Source organism: Aquarana catesbeiana, linkage group LG11 (genome assembly GCF_042186555.1).
Source record: "Aquarana catesbeiana isolate 2022-GZ linkage group LG11, ASM4218655v1, whole genome shotgun sequence".
Classification (NCBI taxonomy): domain Eukaryota; kingdom Metazoa; phylum Chordata; class Amphibia; order Anura; family Ranidae; genus Aquarana; species Aquarana catesbeiana.
This window is the reverse complement of record NC_133334.1, coordinates 263,730,359-263,740,618: the sequence shown is the minus strand read 5'-3', so window position 1 is coordinate 263,740,618 and position 10,260 is coordinate 263,730,359.

Below are 10,260 nucleotides of genomic sequence, written 5' to 3'. Positions count from 1 at the left end.
CTCAGAGCAGGACTGGACTCAAACTCTCGCGGAACCAACGTGACCCCGCTTTTATAGAGTCCCGGGAATTACCAAGCAAATCAATGATTGGTCGAGACTATTACATAAACTACCTGTCATTCAAAGTAGGTGCCCGCTACATACATATCAGATTAACAGTAAAACTTACACAGTGGTGCTTTATAACCACTTTCCCCCTGGAGAATTTACCCCCTTCATGACCAGGCCATTTTTTGCTTTTTGACACTGCGTTACTTTAACTGACAATTGCACGGTCATGAACTCTGTACACAAATTAAATTTATTTCATTTTTTTCCCCACGAATAGAGCTTTCACTTGGTGGTATTTGATCACCTCTAAGCAGGGGCGTTGCTAGGTGGGAAAAAGACGGGGGGGGGTGTCTAAGCTCCCCTGCTGGTTGCTGCCTGGCTTACCAGTGCCCATCAGTGCTGACCACTAAAAACTGACCTACCTGACCCACGATGACCTACCTGACCTAATATTACAATGACCTACCTGACCCACACTGACCTACCTTAACCACACTGACACACACTCACCTACCTGACCCACACTGACCTACCTGAAACACACTGACCCACACTGACCTACCTGACCATTACACTGACCTACCTGACCCACGCTGATCATTACACTGACCCACACTGACCTAGCTGACGCACACTGACCTACCTGATGCACACTGACCTACCTGACATACACTGACCTACCTGACCATTAAACTGACCCAGACCCACACTGACCTACCTGACGCACACTGACCTACCTGACCCACACTGACCTACTTGACCCACACTGACCTACCTGAAATACACTGACCTACCTGACGCACACTGACCATTAAACTGACCCACACTGACCTACCTGACCCACACTAACCTACCTGACCCACACTGATCATTACACTGACCCACACTGACCTACCTGACACACACTGACCTACCTGACACACACTGACCTCCCTGACCATTACACTGACCCAGACCCACACTGACCTACCTGACGCACCCTGACTTACCTGACCCACACTGACCTACCTGAAATACACTGACCTACCTGATGCACACTGACCATTACACTGACCCACACTGACCTACCTGACCCACACTGACCATTACACTGACCCACACTGACCTACCTGACCCACACTGACCATTACACTGAACCAGACCCACACTGGCCTACCTGACACACACTGACATGCACTGACCTACCTGACCATTACACGTGACGTCAGACTTCAGTTGACCGTGAACTCTGGCTCCTCCTGCAGTTCACCTATAGTGTGCGGCGTGCCCATCCCAGTAGACCGCATGCACCCAGAGACAGGAGAGGAGAGCCGCCCGCCCGAGTGGGGATCTCATAGTGATGCGGCCGCATTGTAATTCCCACCTTCTGGAGCCTGCAGCGCCTATGATGGACGTCACACGTCCCGCAGTCCCGGCATTGGACCAGTGGGACATCCATCATAGGTGCTGCAGGCTCCAGAAGGCGGAACCTGCTATGTCACTCGGCCAATGCTCCGAGTCAGATCGATCCCCACTCGGGCTCGGGGCTAATAATAGATTTGTAAAAGCCCGAGACCCGGCCCAGCCCCCATTAGCCCCCCCCCTCGACGTCACTGCCTCTGTTTTTTTTATTTTTTGCGCTATAAATCATAAAAAAGACCTACATTTTTGAAAAAAAAAAAAACAATATATTTTACAAAAAAAATCTAATTTCTTCATCGATTTAGGACAATATGTATTCTGATGCATATTTTTGTTTTTAAAAAAAAAATCACAATAAGTGTATATTGATTGGTTTAAGAGAACATTATAGCATCTACAAACTATGGGATATATATACTGGAATTTTTTTAAATATTTTATATTAGTAATGACGATGATCAGAAAAAGGCCTTTCTAATTTTATTTTCTTAAAGTTGTTGTAAACCCTTGTGTTTTTTCACCTTAATGCATCCTATGCATTAAGGTGAAAAAACACCTGTTAGTGACTGCCCCCCCCCGTTTTACTTACCTGAGCCCTAGAACCTGACCTGATGGGGACGCGCTGTCTCTCTGCCCAGGGTTTTCGGCTCTTGATTGGATAGATTGATAGCAGCGCAGCCATTGGCTCCTGCTGCTGTCAATCAAATCCAATGATGTGGGCACCGGGGGGGCAGGCCGAGTCAAACATTTGGCGGCTATGGACGCTAAATGCTGGACTCGGGAACACGCCCGCAAGGTAACCCCCCCCCCGGGAGAGCGCTTCTCTTAGGGGGTTATCTAATGCAGGGAGGAGCCGAGAGAGCAGCCGAGGGACCCCAGAAGTCCAGGATCGGGGGGCCACTCTGTGCAAAATGAGCTGCACAGCAGAGGTAAGTATGATACGTTTGTTATTTAAAAAAAAAAACAAAAAAAAAAACGAACCCTTTCAATCACTTTGATATTTAAAGTTAGTGATATATTCAGGTAATATGTGCAATGGAATTACAGCCAGTAGAGTTTACGTTTTTTTTTTTTAAATTTCTTCTGTTTGTCAGAAAGCAATATCTTTATTTGTTTATGAAACTTGGTTTTATTTATAAAGATGTTATATATCACAACAGCTAAATCTGTGTCTGTAGTGAATGTCCTACTTTAATACCAGAAATAATAACGTTATTAGATTTTTACTCCAGGCGTATATCATGAGTTTGGAAATTCTAGAGAAATTCTAGAGAAATGCTTACATAATGCATTACAATTTAACTAAACCCATTCGATTTTAGTAGACTAAAATGTACTGGAGATTTCAGTCGACTTAAATACGACTCAACCTAAAACAATTCAGATGACTAAAATACGACTGAGACTAAAATGGCATTTTAGTCAAAAGACTAGGACTAAGACTAAATCAAAACTTGAAGTCAAAATTAACACTGGTGTACAAATTTACTACACACGGGTTACCACATTCTGCCTGCCAGCCCAAATCGAGGAAATTGGGAAGTTTTGGGGAAAACCTTGGCAACCTAGCAAGAAAAATCTATTGAACAAAAGTTTAAGTCTATCAGACAGCAAGAGTCAGATGGGACTGGACGGATGTATACATACATACCTCATAACAGTGAAATACACATGGGATGGATCACAAAAATCAGGACCTGCCTTTAGCTCCTCCTCCTGAGCGTGGGACAGCTGAGCGGGTGTGAATAGGGAACAAAAGTAAAATCTTCTCTGAAATACCAACAGGAGAATTCTTGTCTGTTCCCCCTCTGTCAGTCATAATGATGCAATAGTTGGGGGTGGGGCATAGATTCAAAACTCCTCCCACTGATCTTAAAATTGGGGAGGGCAGAGACAACACACTAATTTAGGTGTCTGTCTTTTCTAGTCCTGAACATCATTTTAAAAATGATATACAAAACACTAAGCTGTGTATTTAAAAAAAAAAAAAACATTTTGCATAGCCATTCGTTCTATGCATTTTTATATACATTTATTCTGTGTGAATTGGGTGAAAATTATTAGACCATTTTCTTTTCCATATAAATGTCCTTTTTAATTATTTGCAATAGTAAAATACTGAATAATGGCCACTGGATGGAGTTGAGGCACATAGGAAATATCTTCCTGAAAGAAATACAATGTAATAATTTTAGAGAATGCTAGAGAAAAAAAAAAAAAAAAAAAATATATATATATATATATATATATATATATATATATATATATATATATATATATATATATATAAAATCAGCCATTCTCAACCAGGGTTCCTCCAGAAGAGTTGCTAGCAGTTCCTTGAGCAGTGGCTTATGAACCACCTTTTTGATGGTGCCTACAGAGTTCAAGGTTCAGCATCACTTAGCAAAGCCGGCAGCATGACACCAAATATCTTTTCAGCTGTCTTTAAGGGTGGCATTCTGATCACCACTTTTAAGTTTTAAGTGGGACATTCTTCCTATTGGTCACCAGTATAAGAGGCATTGTTCCTATTGACCCCTGATAAAATGGTTTTAGTAAGGGTTCCTCGAGACCTGAAAATTATTTTTGGGGTTCCTCTAGGGTAAAAAGGTTGAGAAAGGCTGATATATATGTATATATATATATATATATATATATATATATATATATATACACACAGGGCTTTTTTTCAGCTGGAAAGCGGGGGAAGGCAGTTCCGGCACCTCCAGCACTGAATGTATGTAATGGCAAGGAATGCTGGGTTGTGCTACAGTGTCTATTGATGCTGGCGGATCTATTGTTGCTGGAGTTGATCTATTTCTGCAGGAGGGTTGATTGCTGCTGGGGAGGTCTATTGTTGCTGGGGGAGGAATCTATTGTTGCTGGGGTGGGTCTTATGTTAGGGGGTCAGTTGTCGCTGGGAGGGATCTACTGTTGAGGGAGCAGTCTATTATAACTGCCTGCTAGAGCGTCTATTGTTGCTGGGGGGTATTTTGTTGTAGGTGGTCCATTGTTGGGGGGGGGGGGGATCAATTGTTGCTGGTGGATCTATTGTTGTTGGCTGTGGGGGGGGGTCTATTTTACTGCTTTTCTTGTTATCAATAACAAATTCCATACAAGTTACTTAGTACCAAAAGTGTTACTTGGTTCTATATTCTCTAAAAGGGGCAGTGCTGGGAGGTGGGTAGGGGGTGGAACCAAGGACTGGTGCTCAGAGGTAGGTAGGGGCAAAGACAAGGGGTAACTCCCAAAAGGGGGAGTTCCTGCACCTATTCTCTGAGAAAAAAAGCCCTCTATGTATCTATCTATGTATCTATCTATCTGTCTGTCAGTCTGTCTGTCTGTCTATCTATCTATCCACGCAGACACACACACACACACACACACACACATACATACACACATATATATATATATATATATATATATATATATATATATATATATATATATATATATATATATATATATACATATACACACACACACACCACTGGGTACATATATGTGGTAATTCCCTTTAGTGCTCTCCAGAATTGTTACATTGTTTCTCTTTGCAAAGACATACATAATATACAGTATTTAATTCCTATATCTCCATCTAGTGGCCACAAATTGGTACTGCAAATAATAAAAAATTACATGTCTTTGTCAAAGAAGATACAATGTAACAATTCTAGAGAATGCTGGAGAGAATTAGCAAAAAAAAAAAAAAAGGACTAATTATCTCCAGAATTCTAGAATTGTTAAATTGCATCTTTTATTACAAAGACTTATTTCCTATGCTCCTTAGCTCCATCTATTGCCCATAATTCGGTATTTTACTACTGCGAATAGCAAAAGAACATTTGAAAACAACCCAATAACATTTGTTTTTGCCCGTTTTGCACAGAACAAATGTATGTACAGAATCACCACATGAATAGCAATGAGAATTTTGTCATAAATACGCCCCTTAATCCTTTTTTAAAGTTAAACAATATTGCTAAGTTCTGAGAGGGGAGCACTGTTACTCATTACAACGGGAGAGGAAAATACTGTAAAATTTTAAGCTTAAAAAAAAAAAAAAAAGCTCAATGTGCAGAAAAAAAAAAGGGTCTCGGCGCAGGAAATCACAACGCACATTCCAATGCACATATTTAAATGAAATGTCCAAATAATCCCATTAGTAGCTGCGGGGTGAAGTTCCTGCCAGAAATAGCTTGGCAGCTGCGGAAAGGCCTTTTCCAGGCGCATTTGTCAAAAGCAATAAAAGGAGAAAAAAAATTCTGCGGCTCGCCGCTTCCATGCGGCGGTAGAATCACTGGCTGAAATGATAATCAACACTATCGTCATTGATTTTGTTACAGCTCTATAAGCCGTGTTTACAGAGTGCCGGGATACCCGCAGTCCACAGGGAAGGGGGGGGGGGGGTGTCCACAAAAATGCACATCCTGCGGGGTAGACGTCTCTTTCTGTCAATAGAGCTTCTACCACCACCGCCGCCTTCAGGAGTTTCTCCAACGCCAGGAGCCATGTTTCCTAAACCAGAGAGCGGCATTTGTCTTTTACGGCAATGGAGGGCGAGGAGAGGACATCGGGGGTCTTTACCTGCTAAACGATTTGACATTCTGCCCATCCACTTCTGAGATTTACGCAGCTCTGCCACATAGCACAGTCGTGTCTGGCAGGCCAGGAGACCTGATTTGTTTTCTGCTGCAAGTTTATTAACACCTACAGGTCTTGTCCCTCCCCCAGCCTGTGATTGGAAAGGAAAAGAAGAAGTGGCAGACTCATTTTATTATTTCCCTGTCTCCTCCTATCAGCATGTCCTCTGTTGGCTCATGAGCTTTGCTACATCCCTAATTGGCTCCTTGTGCTGCTTCTCCCTTTCCCACTCTGAGCCCTGCTGTACAGGGACTGCAAGTGGCTGATACCCGGTCACATTAATTTACTTGCGCTGCTTGCATTTAAAAAAACAAACACATTTGAGGGTCCTCGTACTGGGGCGTAAAAAATTACCGAAGTCTTCTTGCAGGATCTCGTTGGCAGATACATGCATATAGGTGCATAAACCTGTAAAATTATTTTTAAAATATTTTTGTGGGGCATGCTTGGGTGTAACTCATTTTTTTTACACTTTTTTCCCCACTTTTTCCTTACAGAGGTGAAAAGACCCCTATGTGATAGCATTTTGTTTAGACAGATTGGTGTTGATTTACTAAAACTGGAGAGTGTAAAATCTGGTGCAGCTCTGCATGGTAGCCAATCGGCCTTTAACTTCAGTTTGTTCCATTAAGCTTTGATAATAAAACCTGGAAGCTGATTGGTTTCTATGCAGAGCTGCACCAGATTTTGCACACTCCAGTTTTAGTAAATCAACCCGATTGTCATTAATGGTCTATTATACCCCTGATATCTTATCTGCCTTCCACTGAATCGAACACAGATCACACTCCATTAGTTTATAGACACGTGCGGTTCGTTTCATTCCGATTTTAAATTCTGACAAATTTTTCGTTGTTCCGAAATTCAGATATATCCGAATTTCCGAATTACAATAGTCATGAATTTAAACGAATCGGAAATAACAAAACAATATTTTGGACCAAATTCGAATTTGAATAGTTTTCTAATCAAATTAGAATTTCCAAAGAGAATAAAATAGAATAGAAAATAAAGGAATAGAATAGAAAAGAATATACTATAATAGAGCAAAACAGAACAGAAAATAAAAGAACAAAATAAAATAGAATAGAAAATAAAGGAATATAATATAATATAATATAGAATAGAAAGAAGATAACCATCTTCTGAAATTCAAAGTTCAAATAGAATAAATATGAATTTGGATATATAAGAAAAGAATAGAATAGAAAAAAGAATAGAATAGAATAAGATAGAAAGAATATAGCCATTTCCTAAAATTTAAATAGAATACATTTTATTTTAAATAGAACAGATTAGAATAGAATAGATATAGAATAGATAAAAGAATAGAATAGAAAATAAAAGAATAGAATAAACAATAGAAAAGAATAGAAAGAATATAACAATATAACTGTTTTCCGGAATTTGAATTTCGAATAAAATAAATTCAAATAGAATAGAAAAGAATAGAATATAATAGAAAATAAAAGAATAGAACAGAAAAAAAAACAATAAAATAGAATAGAAAGAATGTAACCATCTTTCATTCAAATTCAAATTTTGAATAGAATAATTTCAATTTCAAATGGAATTCAAATCGATTAAAATTTTCAGAATTCGTCTGAATTTGTAAAATTCTAATTGATTCAAATTCGAATAAATTAAATTAATTCCAAAAATTAAACAATTTTAACTAAACAAATTTAAATATCGAAACTAAACAAATATTTTCTTTCTGCGCATGTCTATTAGTTTCTTCCCTGGTCACAGCAGTTGGGAAAGTGACGGCTGAACCTGGAAGTCATGTAATGCACATCGCATCCGTGTTCATTCTAGCTGGGGGAGGGGAGGTGAATGAATGTGCTCAATGGTCTCCTGCCCCTGCCCACCCAGCGGCGCGGGTTGCGGATCCACATGGGGGGGGGGGCGGTGGATGGAGGCGCACGGCAGGGGAGAACACGCACTGCTGTGGGGTTTGTTAAATTTACACATACCCCCCGATAGCATAGGGGTACATTGTGCTCCATTACCAGGCGCCATGTTTTCACACCCTCAATACTGACAATTTTTGCTTCAAAATCTTTTTGACCTTTTGTTCTTTATATAGTAAAAAATAACCACCAACCCCCATCCCCCACCATGGTTAAGTACCACCAAAAGAAAGCTCTAACTGTCTGAAAAAATTTCTATAAAACGTGTTCAGCTACAGTATTGTATGATGGAGTAATTGTCAGTCAAAGTATCACAAAGTATGGGTAGAGCTCCAAAGGGATGAAGCTAAGGGGAAAATAATACTGGGAGTATGCTATAGGCCCCCTAACCTGAAGGAGGAAGTGGAGACGGATCTCCTATCACAAACTGGATTAGCAGCAAGGATGGGAAGTGTTATCATAATGGGGGATTTTAATTATCCAGACATAGACTGGGCGGAGGGAACCGCGCATTCATTTAAGGCTCGCCAGTTCCTTAATGTCTTGCAGGACAATTTTATGGGTCAGATGGTAGACGCACCAACTAGAAATAAAACATTACTGGATCTACTGATTACCAACAATACAGACCTGATCACAGATGTGGAAATACGGGGCAATTTAGGAAACAGCGATCACAGGTCAATTAGTTTCAGCATAAATCACACAAATAGGAAACATAAAGGGAATACAAAGACACTGAATTTCAAAAGAGCCAACTTCCCTAAACTACAAACCTTGCTAAAAGGCATAAATTGGGATAAAATATTAGGAACAAAGAATACGGAGGAGAGATGGGTTTGCTTTAAGAGCATATTAAATAAGGGCATTAGCCAATGTATCCCATTGGGTAATAAATTTAAAAGAGCGAACAAACATCCTGGATGGCTTAACTCCAATGTAAAAATGCATATAAAAGCAAAGGAGAAGGCCTTCAAAAAATACAAGGTTGAGGGATCATCCTCAGCATTCAGACTTTATAAAGAATGCAATAAGAAATGTAAGGGTGCAATTAGGATGGCTAAGATAGAACATGAAAGACACATAGCGGAGGAGAGCAAAAAAAATCCCAAGAAATTCTTTAAGTATGTAAACAGTAAAAAAGGGAGGACAGACCATATTGGCCCCATAAAGAATGGGGAAGGACATCTGGTTACAAAGGATGGGGAGATGGCAAAGGTATTGAATTTATTCTTCTCCTCAGTCTTCACGAGTGAATCGGGGGGCTTCAGTAACCAAAACTGTAGTGTTTATCCTCATGACACAACACAGGAAGCACCTCCATGGTTAACAGAGGACGGAATTAAAATTAGACTTGAGAAACTTAACATTAATAAATCACCAGGACCAGATGGCTTGCATCCGAGTGTACTTAGGGAACTCATTCAGGTGATTGCCAGACCGTTGTTCCTAATTTTTACAGACAGTCTATTGACTGGAATGGTACCAGCTGATTGGAGAAAAGCCAATGTAGCACCAATATTTAAAAAGGGCCCAAAAAACATCCCTGGGAATTACAGACCAGTTAGCCTAACATCAATAGTATGTAAAATCTTGGAGGGGATGATAAGGGACTATGTACAAGATTTTAGTAATAAGAACGATATCATTAGCAGTAATCAGCATGGATTCATGAAGAATCGTTCTTGCCAAACCAATCTATTAACCTTCTATGAGGAGGTGAGTTGCCATCTAGATAAAGGAAGGCCCGTAGACGTGGTGTATCTGGATTTTGCAAAAGCATTTGACACAGTTCCCCATAAACGTTTACTGTACAAAATAGGGTCCGTTGGCATGGACCATAGGGTGAGTACCTGGATTGAAAACTGGCTACAAGGGCGCGTTCAGAGGGTGGTGATAAATGGGGAGTACTCAGAATGGTCAGGGGTGGGTAGTGGGGTTCCCCAGGGTTCAGTGCTAGGACCAATCCTATTTAATGTGTTTATAAACGATCTGGAGGATGGGATAAACAGTTCAATCTCTGTATTTGCAGACGATACTAAGCTAAGTAGGGCAATAACTTCTCCGCAGGATGTGGAAACCTTGCAAAAAGACCTGAACAAATTAATGGGGTGGGCGACTACATGGCAAATGAGGTTCAATGTAGAAAAATGTAAAATAATGCATTTGGGTGGCAAAAATATGAATGCAATCTTTACACTGGGGGGAGAACCTCTGGGGGAATCGAGGATGGAAAAGGACCTGG